This window comes from Pinus tabuliformis, chromosome 1_2 (genome assembly GCF_031772625.1).
Source record: "Pinus tabuliformis cultivar Carrire ecotype Pingquan chromosome 1_2, CPIR1, whole genome shotgun sequence".
NCBI classification, from domain to species: domain Eukaryota; kingdom Viridiplantae; phylum Streptophyta; class Pinopsida; order Pinales; family Pinaceae; genus Pinus; species Pinus tabuliformis.
In genome coordinates this window covers 19,360,098-19,375,135 of record NC_142298.1, presented here as the reverse complement: position 1 = coordinate 19,375,135, position 15,038 = coordinate 19,360,098, and the positions used below count along the sequence as shown (strand labels likewise).

The 15,038-nt window shown below is 44.2% G+C and overlaps 1 pseudogene; it reads right to left on the bottom strand.

Annotated features, from left to right (window-relative positions):
• LOC149204110 (F-box/kelch-repeat protein At1g55270 pseudogene) overlaps nucleotides 1-12,060 on the bottom strand; it is a 31,544-nt pseudogene extending 19,484 nt beyond the window's left edge.
• Nucleotides 12,061-15,038: the final 2,978 nt, after the last annotated feature.

The window sequence follows — 15,038 nt, the reverse complement described above, 5'->3', positions numbered from 1 at the left end:
TTCCTGAGAGACTAACAGTAACCACACAACCCGACCCAGAGGAGAATGAGCTTCTGGGAGAACTCAAACAGTTGTGTGTGAGAATACCACTTCTCCAAGCCATCAAAGATGTACCGATATACAACAAATTGGTTAAGGAAAAGTGTTTCAGGCACCCAGGCAGGTGAAAAAGAGATGCCTCAACCATCAATGTCATAGGACAACTGTCTGATCTTATGTTGGGGCAAGTAATCTGTCCAAAGTATTTGGATCCTGGGAGTCCTGTAGTTGATGTCCACATCAATGGCACCATCATACCCCACACTTTGATTGATTTAGGGGCTGCCATTAATGTGATGACCAGGGATACCATGCTCAAACTCAACCTTCAGGGTTCCTTAAGGAAGACCTCGACGGTCCTGCATTTGGCAGATCGCTCCACCGTGACTCCTGAAGGGATTGTGGAGGATGTCTTGGTCTCTGTTGACTCTTGGGAGTATCCTGCGGACTTCTTGGTTCTTCAACCAAAGGTAAAGCTTACTGGATACCCCTTTATTTTGGGAAGACCTTGGTTAGCCACTGCGGATACTTACATAAGCTGTCGAGCAGGAAACATGACCATCAAAAATGGTCCTATGTCCAAGCAGCTAGTCCTATACCCTCCTGCCCAACCTCTATTAGAGCATGACTTACCACTTTGGTTGGAAGAAGGAGAAGAGGATGAGGTGTACTCTGCACCCTTGTGCACCTTAGAAACCACCAGGGGAGGTCCTCAAACCGAGGATGATTTGATTGAGACCTTGATTCAGAATCCGCCTCCCAGTGCATTGTCCTTAGAGAAATTGGTGGAGGATACTCAAGCCAACACCTTAGTGGACCTTTGTGTGACCGATCCAATCTCTCCCAGAGTAAAAAATGTGGAGTTTGGCCCCGAGAGAACGTTAAAGATCAGCTCCTCCCTATCTCCTTCCCAGGAAAAGGAGTTGTATAGTCTGTTGGCCAGTCATCTAGATGCTTTTGCTTGGAACTATAAGGAGATGAAAGGAGTCCATCCTTCGGTCTGTACCCATCACATCTACATCAAAGAAGATTGTAAACCGGTTAGGCAACCTCAAAGGAGAATGAATCCAGCCCTTAAGGACATTGTCAAAGAAGAATTGCAAAAACTGTTGGATGCAGGATTCATCTACCCCATCTCGGATAGCGAGTGGGTGTCTCCTCTGGTGTTGGTACCCAAGAAAAATGGAAAGTGGAGAATCTGTGTGGACTGCCGAGGACTGAACAAAGCCACCAAGAAAGACCACTTTCCTTTGCCTTTCATAGATCAAGTGTTGGATGGACTGGCGGGGAAGAAGTTTTTCTCTTTCCTAGATGGGTTCAGTGGGTATAACCAGATCCAAATCAGCCCAGAAGACCAAGATAAGACCACCTTCACTTGTCCTTGGGGTACCTTTGCTTACCGAGTCCTTCCCTTTGGGCTATGCAATGCTCCTACCACTTTCCAAAGAGCAGTATTGAGCATCTTTTCTGAGCTGGTCCATGATTCGGTGGAAATCTATATGGATGACTTCACTCCTTATGGGTCCAACTTCCAGGAAGCATTGTCCAATCTGGGAAAAGTTCTAACCAAGTGCATTGAGATGAACCTATCCCTTAGTTCTGAAAAATGTGAATTCCTGATGACTGAAGGAACCGTGCTAGGACATACCATTTCTCGCCAAGGATTGCAGGTGGATCCTAATAAAATTGCTCTCATAAAAAAGGTTCCACCTCCTTAGAAGGTAAGAGATGTTCGGAGTTTCTTAGGCTTAGCAGGATATTATAGAAGATTTATTAAAGACTTTAGTAAGCTAGCCTCGCCACTGTTTGGCCTCTTAGCAAAAGATGTTGAGTTCAAATGGACGGACGACTGTCAAAGGGCTCTGAATGAATTAAAGTATAAGTTGGTGTCCGTCCCGATATTGAGAGGTCCAAACTGGGCCCTACCTTTCCACATCCACACTGATGCCTCGAACAAAGCCATAGGGGCAGCCTTAGGACAGGTTGAACAAAAACTCCCATATGCCATATACTTTGTGAGCAAAAACTTATCCAAGGCAGAAATGAATTATACTATAACTGAGAAAGAGTTCTTGGCCATGGTCCATGCCCTGAACAAGTTCCGACACTACATCACCGGCTATCAAACATTTGTACATACTGATCATGCTGCAATTAGATATTTAATGAATAAACCAGATGTGAATGCTCGTATTATTAGATGGTTACTTCTGTTGCAGAAGTTTGATTTGACTATCGTTGACAAACCAGGTAAAGAAAATGTTGTTGCTGACTTCTTGTCTAGACTGGATTTACCTGCAGGTGAAGATGGAACAGTGGACGACCAGATGCCAGATGAACATCTGTTTGCTATCTCAGTACTCTCTCCATGGTTTGCTGATATAGCAAACTATCTGGTCTCAGCACAGTTCCCTCCGCATCTATCTTCAAAAGAGAAAAGTAGAATTGTGAGGAAGAGTGCCTCATTCACTTGGATCGGGGGCAACCTATTCAAACTTGGCCCCGATCAGATCTTAAGGCGTTGTGTAAGGGAGGAGGAAGTCTTTGACATCCTCCTAACCTGTCATGATGGGCCTTGTGGAGGAAATTTTGCAGCCAAGAGGACTGCCTTCAAAATTCTATAGGCAGGCTACTATTGGCCCACGCTTCATCAAGATGTCAAGAGATATATCAGCCAATGTGACCGATGCCAACAAATGGGGAAGCCGACCCCAAGGGACGAAATGCCTCTCCAACCTCAAGTGACTCTTGAACCATTTGAGAAGCGGGGTATGGATTTTGTGGGTCCTATCAATCCTCCTTCAAGGCAAAGGTCTTACATCATTGTGTGCACAGACTATCTGACAAAGTGGGCGGAAACCAAGGCAATCAAAGCAGCGACAGAAGAAAAGGTGGCTGAGTTTTTAAGAGAAAACATCTTCTACAAATTTGGCTACCCAAGAGAGTTAGTCACCGATCAAGGAAGCCAGTTCACCTCCAAATTAATTGAAGACTTGCTTGCTCATCACAAGATCAAGCATAGGACTTTCAACCCCTATCATCCTTAAGCAAATGGGCAGGTGGAAGTCACCAATAGAACATTAGAAGGGATTTTGACTAAGGTGGTGAGCAACAGCAGAAAGGATTGGGAAGATCGCCTGGTTGAGGCCACTTGGGCTTACAACACCACTTGGAAGACCACAACCGGCTTCACACCTTATGAACTGGTCTATGGGAAGAGAGCTTTGCTGTCAATTGAGTTCGAGTACAACACATTGAGGATGGCAGCTCAGCTGGACCTAGATCTCAGCCATGCCCAACAAGAAAGGTTATTGCAGCTGAATGGGCTAGATGAACACCGAATGCAGGCCCTTCTCCACTCAGAAGTGGTTCAACTTCAGAGGAAGATATGGCATGACCGGCACCTCAATGACAAGCAATTCCAACCAGGAGATTGGGCGCTGCTGTATGATTCCAGACATAAGGATTTCAAGGGGAAGCTGAGGACAAGATGGCTAGGACCATATGTAGTGGAGAAATGTAATGAAAATGGGTCTATTCTTATTCGAACCATTGATGAGGAAGCCATCCCCATGCTCGTCAATGGGCATTGACTAAAGATCTACAAGAAACCTCTTTCGAGGCAAGAGTTCATCAAAACTGTGGAAAAATCAGTGCTGGTCATAGAGAAGGGTTCTGCCTCTGTTTTGGGCATACCCTGAGCATCATAAATAATAATAATAATAATAATAATAAAAAGATCCTTGGGTGAAAACCTTTCTGAGGCTCCCAAGGCAGATGGTAGGGGTGAAAACCTCATTGAGGCGCCCCTGCTGTCTCTCTGAAAAAGAATTGGAATAAAAAGACCCTTGGGTGAAAACCTCTCTGAGGCGCCCAAGGCAGATAGTAGGGGTGAAAACCTCATTGAGGCGCCCCTGCTGTCTCCTAAAAAAAAAAAAAAAGAAGAAGAAGAAAAAAACCAAAGAAAAAAGAAAAGAAAAAGAAGGAGGCAGAAACAGAAAAACAGGCTCAATCTTTGGAAATTAATGCAGGTTGCAGGTATTCCATGCAAAAAGGAGGCCTCTCAACTCAAGGACAAGGGTCCCTACCATGCTACCAGGCGACCTCACCAGCACTCCCTCCATAAACACTCATCTCTTCCAAGGTTTGGGCACAATCTGGTCATAGTTTAGCCTTCTACAGGAAGCTACAGGACTTTCTACAGGAAGTTCTATATTTCTACAGGAAACATCCTGTAGAATCTTTGGACGGGCCAGGACCGACTATGTAGAAGAATTTGAAGCTCGAAGTCCAATAAGGAGGCATGCAACCAATTTTTTCCTCCATCCCCCACTGCTGTCACCTCCTTTCACCACCATTGCTGCCATATGATTGAAATACCTGCACAGTCATACCAGAACATTGGACTCTCAGAAGAAATATTTTTAAGTGGGAAATAAAGCATGCATAGGCTCAACGCTTTACCTGTCAAGGCAATCTGAGGACCCTGCACCTGTGAATGTGACTCCACTATTTTAGCATGCACCTTAGGAGGAGAAACGGCTACAGGATGTCCTACAGGAATCCTGTAGCAGTTGATCCGGTTAGAGCACACACCATGAAGGAACCTGCAAGTCATGAAGTCGGTGCATGCACCATCCACAGCCAGGAAACCGGTCTCACAACCAGCAGCAGTCAATAAAAAGGAGCTCCCGTGCCTGTGCATGAAGCAACAGCAAGCGGATCCATCACCCCTCGTCCTGAAGCATGAGAAAAATCACGTCCACGGTCGCACAGGTAAGTGCCTCACCCTGTTTCGTCAAATTACATAAGCGATGCTCTAAAATGTGTGTAACTATGGAAATGAATGGATTGAACAAGTCGGGTAGCCATTCAACTGGCCACCACAACCAGTCCGACGGCCTCGTCGGATCCGAAAAGCTTTGGTTGTGTCGTCAAGATGGGAAATGGACACGTGGGAAGCATCCAATCGGAGAGAAGCGGCGATCTAACAAGAGTGGCGGCGGTAGATATACAGGGAAGGATTCGGCGGTCAGGCATACATGCAGCGGAATGATAGCAGGTGACATCGGCCAACGGGCCGACGGGGACAGCTCACCCCCGCGCCACGAATTCCGCAGAAATTCAAATCCGCCGGCTAAATCACGTATGGTGCACTGTACTCATTTATTCTCAACCGTTTTGCAGCCGAGTACGCATCCTAAATTCTATGAAGGCTGTTACTCCGAGTTCTCGGCCTGTTCCAACGTCCTGTTGCTGCACAGAAGGCCCAGAACCACTGAAGCGCTCCCCAGAATCTGTGCACGACTTCTACAGGAAGCTGCGCTACAGGAAGCTCAACATTACGGAGGAATTTGGACTGTTCACGTCGAAGGTGGCAATTCTGGAATGAGGTAATCCTGAACATAGTTCTCCCATGCAATTGGTTCGAAAGGTGGTGAAGTCGACGTGTTGAAGGGGTAGGAAACCGTGAATTAAAGTCTGTGCATGAATTTACAAGCGTTTTCTTGTCGCTGCATGAGAATTGTCGTCGTAGTGTGTATGCGGGATTTTCTCCAGGGTTTGATTTATAATTGAGCCACTGTTAAGGCTCACTCGTAGAAAGCTGTGAATTTTATAAACTGTGTGCATAACAGAGACATAGCTTTGCGCTTTTTCTAAGGAAATCCCAAAGATCCACTTTCGTATACGAGCAGGCAAGCTCAGGACAACAAAGAAAGTTTTTACCATGCCGGGAGGGTTCATTAGAAAAGAGCCTACAGACTCAAAGAAGTTACGGGAAACCCATGAGGTGGTGGACCTGTTTTCTCGTGCACGATGGATGTCATTCTGTGACAAGCTTCAAGGTCACGATGACGAGGTTGCAGAAGAATTCCTGCGATCGTTGAAGCCAAAGTCAAAGACATTGGCCGTTGTCAACTTCAGAGGATTGACCCTCAGACTCACCCCACAGTTCATTAGCAGAGTAACTGATCTACCGATGGAGGTACCTTGGGATAAGGAGGAGAGAAAACTGGGTCAGAAAGCTAAGAAGGAGTTCTTTTTGCCAGAGGAACAATTCTCAGAAGATAAGAATGGAGTTCGAAGAACCAGCCTACAACCGTTCTGGGGTGAGGTCAGCCTCCAGATTATGAAGTATATCACATGTGAGGGGCGATTTAGCATCGTGTATGGATATTATTTCCGGTTGCTCACAGAACTCAGGAACCAAATGGACCTACCCTCAGAGAAAAAGTTGAGCATTCCTTACTTCCTCCTGCAGTCCATGATTGAGTGTGCCACCAAATTGAGAGAGGGAACGCCAGACCAGATAGCCCATCATGGGCTCATTAAACTTCTCGTGGAAGATGCACTCCACACGTACACCGTCCCTCTCTCCTGGGAAACCTTTCAAAATTTGACTAAGGATGATGACATCCGAATTTTGGCTTAGGAGCTCACCTCCTCCAGCAGCGAGGAGAAGGAACACACTCAAGCAGAGAAGAAAGGTAAAGGCTAAGAAACCCTGCCCAAAACACCAAAGAAAGAACAGAAGGGAAAACAAGAGAAAAACCAAGCTGCCAAAACAGAGGGTGACAAAACCACACTAACACCCAGGGAGAAAAGACTACAGAGCAGGGTGGAAAGGACTGAAAAAGTCCACATCAGTGAGGGCACCTCTAAGGCAGCCTCAACAAAGTTAAAAGAAAAAGCACCCTCAGCCAAGCAGGCTAAAACGGTGTCGTCTGTTTCTACAGGAAGGTTAAAAACAGCTTCTACAGGAAGCCAGAAATCAGCCACTACAGGGCTTTCTACAGGAAGTCCTGAGAAAGGAAAACAGAAGGAGAAAACGACCGAAATTCTTGCTAGGGAGGCAGTAGCTGTGCTGGCCACCCTAAGTACCTCTCCCAAGCCAAAGGAAAAATGAAAGAGGGAGACTCCTCTGTATTTCAAAGCGAGGAGAAGTGTAAGAATTAAAACTGGCAGGCCCCAACCTCCATCCAAAGACCCAATTACCATTGAAGACACCCCTACCTCGCCAAAGGAGAAGTCCCCCTCCAAAGTATCAGTCACTTATGAGCGGGGGAGCCCGAAGACAACTACCTGGAGGGAGAGAATGGAAAGGTTAGCTTCAAAAACCCCTCTACAGGATGCTGAAGCCGTTCTACAGGAAACATTGGCCAGGCTCAAGGAGACCGAAAGAATGGAGGGGGAGGCAGCCACATCACCACAAAGGGAAGAAGAGGTAGAGCACATTATGGAACCTAGCCCCCAGCCCAGCTTGAGCTCTTATTATAACTTTTTGGAGGCTGGGAAAATTATTCCACAGAAATTCACAGTGCCGCTTTTCTTTGCACTGGAGGAAGAAAGAGTGAGGACCCACACATGGATGAGGATAGCTAAATCTAAAGGAGTAGCAGATATAGGCCCCTTGGAGGAACAACTCAAGGAGGCAAGAAGAGAATTGGCTATGGAAAAACACGTGGGAAACTGCCAGCGAGTATTTCTACAGGAAGAGAATGAGAAGCTCAAACTGCAGCTACAGGGACAGAGGAAAGAAAGGGGCACAACATCAGAGGACACTACAACAGAACCTCAAGGCAAAGAAGGAATGCAAGCTGGTCTTGAGGAACTAAACCAACAACTACAGGAAAGGGAATTGCAAGCAAACATAGAGATACAAGCTCTCAAACAGCAGGTGCAAGAAAAAGAGGCACAACTGGCCTGCATGGCCAGTTGGGCTATGGATGCTCTGCAATGTAGGCAGCTGGCCAAATCTTATGGCCTATACCTACGGGACCAGTGGCTGCAATTCCAAATTAATGCATTGGCACAGAGGGGTATCTCCCAAATCCAAAACCCCCAACAGTTCACAGATTTATGCAACAACAGCTCAACAGAGGACAAGGCCAAGCTATCAGAGTTCTACCTCCATAATTTGGCCCTTCCAAATGTAACTTCATGGGACCCCAACACAGTCGTGGGAGATATGCAGCTGATGGCATTTACCTCATGGTTAAACCACGAAGAAAAGAGAGCGACAGAGGTCAAAGATGTTATGAACCGAGAGTTACATGAACCACTGCTGATTAGAGCAGAGCCAGGGGACCCCACTGCATTGATATCAGCCCATCAACACCTAGCAACCAACTCTCAGGCTTTATTAAAGTACATGGATCAACAGGCTCAGGCTATAGCACACTTCGAGGATATGGAGCGATTATTAGGGGACAATTGTGTTCATGCTTGCACCTGAAGGTGGAACACATTGTCCCACAACCTCAAAATCAGGGAGTATCACACTCCAACTAGAATGAGGGAGGCCCTAGTACGGGTGCCCCTCTACAAGAAGTCCATGCAGAACCTCCAGGCCAGCTGGATCGGCCTCAAGCTCCCACCTTTGCTTTTGGGATTGGTAGAAGGAAGCATAGAGAAAGAAGAGCATAAGCAGTGGGAAGAGGTGGAAAAGAACGCCGGGTTCCATGACAGTGAGGAGGATACTACTTAAGAAGCCTGGGATGTGAGAGTGGCGATTAAAGCAATGAAAGACGAAGAGCTGGACTAGTTGCTCAGGGATGAGCAATCATTTTAGCAGGGGGGTGATGATGAGCCCCAAATTTGGTAACATTTTGGGCTCATTTGGCCTAATTATCCTTGTTCAATCCTTCATTTTTTGTAACTTATGCATTATTTTTTAGTGTGTTTATGTCATTTGTACGAATAAGGGTAGTCACTCTTCCTAGGTGGCTAACACGTGCTCATTTCATGATTTTTTGACACATGTTGGAGCAAAACCGAGCAGTCATGGGCTAGGAGACAGCCAAGCTTGTGTTGAGGATTCGTAGGGGGGTTGTCTATGGCATTAAATAGCCTCCCTCAGGATCTTCACCCCCAACTCCGAGCTCCAAAGGCCACCAAAACCGGATCTAGAAGGCAACCAAACAGATTTTTTGGAAGGAGCTGTTCACTCACAGTTTGGGCAGCCAAGTCCCATGGATTTAGGAGGCCAGCTAGGGCCTCGTGGTATATAAATGTTAAGGCCTTAGCCTTCGTGAGGGACTTTTGGAAAAACTCTTGCATACTTTGCACTACAATGTTGCTAGCTCTATTTTGTTCTCTTGTAGCCGTTGTTGGCATAACTCTTGACTTATGATTATTTTTTGATAATGAGAAGCAGTCATATTTGATATCAGCTCTGAGTTTTCTATAGGAGCCATAGCTCTCGGGGTTGGGCCCAACCTGAGAGCCTAGGGCCTCCTTCTTTGTATTGTTATCTTTCCTTTATGCATTGTGATTTTCCTTTTATGCATTTGAAACGTGGTTTTGTTGAGCAAGATTTAGTTGTGTTGGTTAAATAGGTCACTGTTGAGGAATAGAATTGCTTCAGATGTGTAGAATAGATTGATAGGATAATAATCGATAAAGCTCCAGGAAAAGCGGTTGTCTACACTCTCAGTTTCACCTCTCCCTTATTGGATCAGGGGCTGGAATTGCAGAAACAGTGCTGCCCAACAAAAACACTAATTTGCTTGACCATGCAATCTTTGGTGTAATGTCTTCATTTGTAGAAGTTAGTCATGTGTTCAAACATTTTGAGATGTTTCTTTGATTAAGTGTTGTACACGGTTCTCTTTAGAAATAAAGCTGCTCTTCATTTGTTTCGTTGACAGTTAGGATAAATTAGCTAAGATTTTGATTGTGTGCAGGACTTGGTTGATTCGGTTAAGTGTACACCATGCAGGGCATCTCCATCACTCTCTCATCCACCTACGCTTCGTCCAGGCCAGCTGCTCCATCCCCTAGTTAGGTTCCTCGTCTCACAACTATTCTTCTGCCCACGTAACCCTACCTTCTTGCTCTTCCATTGTCTTAGCCTTCTTTAAGTCAAGTCGGCCTTCCACACCCTCTCATCACTTCATCCATCAGTCACTGGGTCATTTCAGGCCCTACCCTACCTCTCTATCCATTCATGCATCTTCTCTCACTCACCCATCCTCCAAAATCCAATTTTAGAACATCCTGTGGAAATTTCTGAACATCCTGTAGAAATCCCTGAAACATCCTGTAGAACCCCTGCAGACTTCTTGTAGAAGCTCACAAATGAGGTTGCTGGATAGACAAACTTTGTGAAACTCTCCGGAAGGGTGTTGGGGACTCCTTAGACCCTCCCTGAACCTTCCCAACTTTTTCCAAGCATTTCTCTTCCTTGATTCACCCCTGCACAAGTAAGAAGCCAGTTAAACCACATGCATGATAATTCTGATAACTTATTTGAAAATACAAAAAAGATGTTTCCTTCAGATAGAGGTAGCCTAGACATGTGCATTTTACCTTCATAGAAGTAATGGCATCTCTCTTAATGGTTTGCATTCTCTCCTCTGCATCAGTAGGACTAGCTGGTAGAATTAGGGTTTGCTAGGGTTTATGTTACTTTTTGGCTTTCAGTTTCTTTTTGTAAGTAGATAAGTTTCCTTTGAATTAGCTTCCAGCCATTAGTTAAAAAGCTTCTTCTAAGAGCTCATAGAAGTTGGCTTAAGCCCCTAGCAGACTTGTGCCAGCTGACCAAGTGACAGCTGCGGCAAGAGCTAGTACTTGTGCATACAACACCGTCGCTTCCAAGTTTGTTACGAACTACCGGGTTGATAAAAGTAAAGAAGGGAGTCCCAGGAGTTGGAACATTATTGCTGAAATACTAGAGCCCACCAATTATCACAGTAGATCACAGTTGGATCCATCATCTGACCAAATAGTCCCACAAGAATCATTCTCATCCAGATCACCTCACACGTTGCTTGACTAGCAACCATGTATTCTTCTTATGCTGAGTTGAGTGCCACAAATATTTGCTTCCTATTGTACCAAGAAACAAATACGGACTAAACACTCAAAATTCCTCCTGATACACTCTTCCAGTCTGATGGACTCCCTACCAAATTTACATCTTTGAAGCGACACAACTTCACTCCCTCTATCTTTCTGTACCACGGTCCAAATTGGGTAGTGCCTCTGAGGTACCGCAAAACATGCTTAGTTCCTAACAAAATAATTTGGTTGGCCTAACCATAGCTTGGATCAATTGTTTGATTGCATAGCACACATCTAGTCATGTGTTGACAAGATACATTAGTGAACCCATAAGCTACCGATAAATGGTAGACTCCAGTTCCTCACCTGAAGTGGCATCCTCTTTCCCCCAACTGGTCACTTGAGGAATCCCCATAGGTTTGCTACTCTCCATGTAGAACTTATTCAATATCTCATTTGCATACTTTCCTTGAGAGACAAGCAATTCCCCATCTCCTTGCCATACTTCCAAACCGAGGAAGTAGTGCATGAGTCCCATGTCCTTCATTTGAAATTTTCTTGCAAGGTATCCCCTACAAGATCTTATCAACTCCTCATTGCCCATTAAAGTCAAATCATCAACATATAAGACAATAATCAACAATTTAACTTATACCAAGATATGATAAAGGTTTGCATCTGCTTCACTTTTGGTGAAGCCCAACCCGGTGAGATAATTGTCGATCATGGTGTACCAAGCATAGGGTGCTTGCTTGAGACCATACAATGCTCGCTTGAGTCTACACACATGCGACTCTTGATCAAAGGTCTCAAAACCTTATGGTTTCTTAATGTACACCTCCTCCTCAATAACTCCATTGAGGAATGTTGTTTTTACATCCATCTGGTGGATATTCCACCCCATCTATGCAACCAGTGCTAGAATTGATCTAATGGATGAGTACCTTGCTACAGGAGCAAAGGTCTCCTCATAGTCAATTCCCTCAACTTGAGATAATCCATTGGCCACAAATTTGGCCTTATACTTCTCTATGCTTCCATCTGCTTTATGCTTACCTTGAAAATCCATCTCGATCCCATAATTGATTTATCTGTTGGTCTTGGGACAACTTCACAAACACTGTTCTTTACATTGGAATCATATTCCTCCAGCAATGCATCAACCCATATAGGTTGCTCTAATGCTTCCTTAAAGGAGAATGACTCAGTCTCTACAAGTTCAGTCATGAGATCCATGTAGCTAGTGTATCGATCAGGTGACCTTCTCTTCTTGCGCTGTGAAGTGGGTGCTCCCACATTTTCTCTAGGATCATGTAATAATCTCTCAGCTTCCCTAGTTCTTTTTATACCTTCTCTGGATGATTTTGATTGAGTGGTTGTCTCCACTCTCTGCTCCTCAATTTGTGGTTACTCCACAACTTTCTGAGGTTCCTCTTTTGGAGCTAGAAGCTCCTCTCCTGGTGGAATATGAAGCTCCCTTTTAAGAAAGCATTGCATCACTTTCTCCTCAACAAAATTTACATCCCTTCACACAAGTTTCATTTAGATAGATGGCAAGTATACATGGTAGTTGTGAGGAGTTTCTATGTACCCCACAAAAACCCCCAACTTTGCTGTTGGCTTGAGCTTCTTCCTTGATTCTTTGGAGACATGGCAGTAAATAGAGGTTCCAAGAATCTTCAAGTGTGACACATCCAACTTTCCCCTTGAGAAAGCCTCCTTTGGTGTAATCATGCCCAGAATCCGATGAGGACTCCAATTTTGCAAATAGATTGTTCTGTTGCATGCCTCTGCCCACAAATGCATTGGTAGGCCTTGGTCATGCAACATAGCCCTGGTAGCTCCCACAATGCTACGATTCTTTCTCTTAGCCACCCCATTATGTTGTGAGTTGTGGGGTGCTGTCAACTCCTATCGAATGCCTTCTTTTGCACATAAATTTTTAAATTCATTCGACACATACTCACCTCCATTATCGCTCATGAGAGCTTTCACCTTCTTGCTGGTTTCTTTCTCAACTAGTGCCTTGAATTCAACGAACTTGGAGAATGTATGATCTTTCTTCTGCATGAAGAAGATCCAACACTTCCGTGAGAAATCATCTACAAAGATAACAAAATATTTGTGCCTGGTAGTGGAGGTTGTCGAGAAAGGTCCACAGACTTAGAGTGGATCCTTTCAAGGACTGCATGTGCTTTGTTGTCCTAATAATGGAAAGTGGATTTTATGTACTTCCCCGAAGTACATCCTTTGGACACATCCTACTACTCAAGTGCTCCTTCGGGGAGGATTTTAATTATTTGTTGCAAAATCTTCAGGATGTCATGATGTAAATGGCCAAGTATTTTATGCCATAGTTCATCAACGTCGCGACTCTGCACCTTCTCTGCCTTAGTGCTTAATGCAACATAGTCTTTCACATCTAGCTTATGTAAGTTCTTAACACGAACCTTGATTTGATTCACTTGTCCTGTGGCTATGTGTCTCCGAAATGCTTTTCCTTTGCTGAAGATCACATCATAACCACAATATTCCAAAACTACAATAGAGATGAGATTTTTCTTTAGGCTTGAAACAAACATGACATCCTTGAGTTTGAGAGGGGATCCGGACTCCCTCTGAAAGGTGATTGTACCAATCCCAGTCGTGTTTTACCTTCCATCATCCCCTATCTTGATGTGCATATGCAAATCTTTCTCCTCTAGGTCATTGAAAAAATCTCTACACCCTGTGATGTGGAACGAGGCATCACTGTCCAAGTACCACATGCTCCCCATCATTTGGTTGGCCATGCAGAATTATGAAGCCAAAGCTTCACCTTCCACTCCTCTTGAGGTCTTCTTGCTTGTATTTTTGTGTGGACACTTCGTGGCATAGTGTTTGAATTCATGACAATTGAAGCATTTAATTTTGGAAAAATCTTTCTTCTTTCCCCCTTCACTGGATTCTAGTTTGGATTGAGATTTCTTCCCTTTCCCTTTCTTTACTTTTCTAGCCAATGGAAAATTTTCTTCATCCTCGCCCTTGGATGAAGTCCCGTCTCTGGTATTTCGCCTTATTTCCTCTTGTACCAAATCAGACCATAAGCGTTCACAATTTGGTAGTTTCTCCCTCCTGTTCACTGAATCTTGGTAGTTGTGCCAAATATTGGGAAGGCCTAGAAGGGATAGGCTTACTAAATCATCTGCTGCTACACTAACACCAACCCCACCAAGTTCATCACAACATTGTGTAAACCTGCTAAGATACTGAGGTATGGATTCATTCTTCTGCATCTTGATATTTTGAAGTTTAACCTTGAGTGCCAGCTTCCTATGGTCACTACTATTCTCAAACAATTCTGTCAGTGCTTTCCACATTGCGAACAAAGTTTCTTTTCTGTGGATATTTGAGACAATGTGATCCCATACTCCCTCCAATATTATTCTCCTCGCCTTGGCTACATCTTTTTTCTACTGAGCAAGGTCCTTGACATCAACTGAAGGTGGTTATGGAATGTTTGTCTTGACATATTCCAACAATCCGTTGTCATCCAATACCACCTCCATGCGATCCTTCCATGCAATGAAATTAGAGTTGCCTTCCAAGGCATGCTCTAGCCTCAACCTGGTGAATATCATCTTCCCAACTCTGAAGAGATCCTGCAACACTGAATTGCAAATTCGAACTACCTGAGAAACAACTTTGAAATTCTTGTTCTACTATGAATCCTACTTTGATACCATGTAGAAATTATGGTGTTATTTGAAACTTCTTATGAAATTGACCAAATCACAAGACTCAAACCTACTCTACTACTCTACGGAATTCAATTAACAGTCTAGAAATCAAATCATAAACATGCAATAAGAAATATCACACATACACAATGATTTATCTATGGGAAAGAAACTACTCAAAACCTCTCCTATATGTATTTCATTAATCAAAGAATAGAGATGTATTACATATGCTTGCTTAAACTTGAGCACAACTTGCAAGTGAATAGCCTATCTCTCTGCCTAACTGATTGACTTTGGCCAACTCTTAGCCAAATATTAAGCCCTCCAAGCCCTTATTTCCTCGCACAAATCCTAACTAATTGGGCCCCTATTAATTAGGAACTTCCCCTTAATTGACTACGCAATCCATAAGGTTTGATATGTGATTTCATGCACCACATGTACACATTGAAATAGTCTACAACTGATAGTACACTACCTTCGAATTTCCAC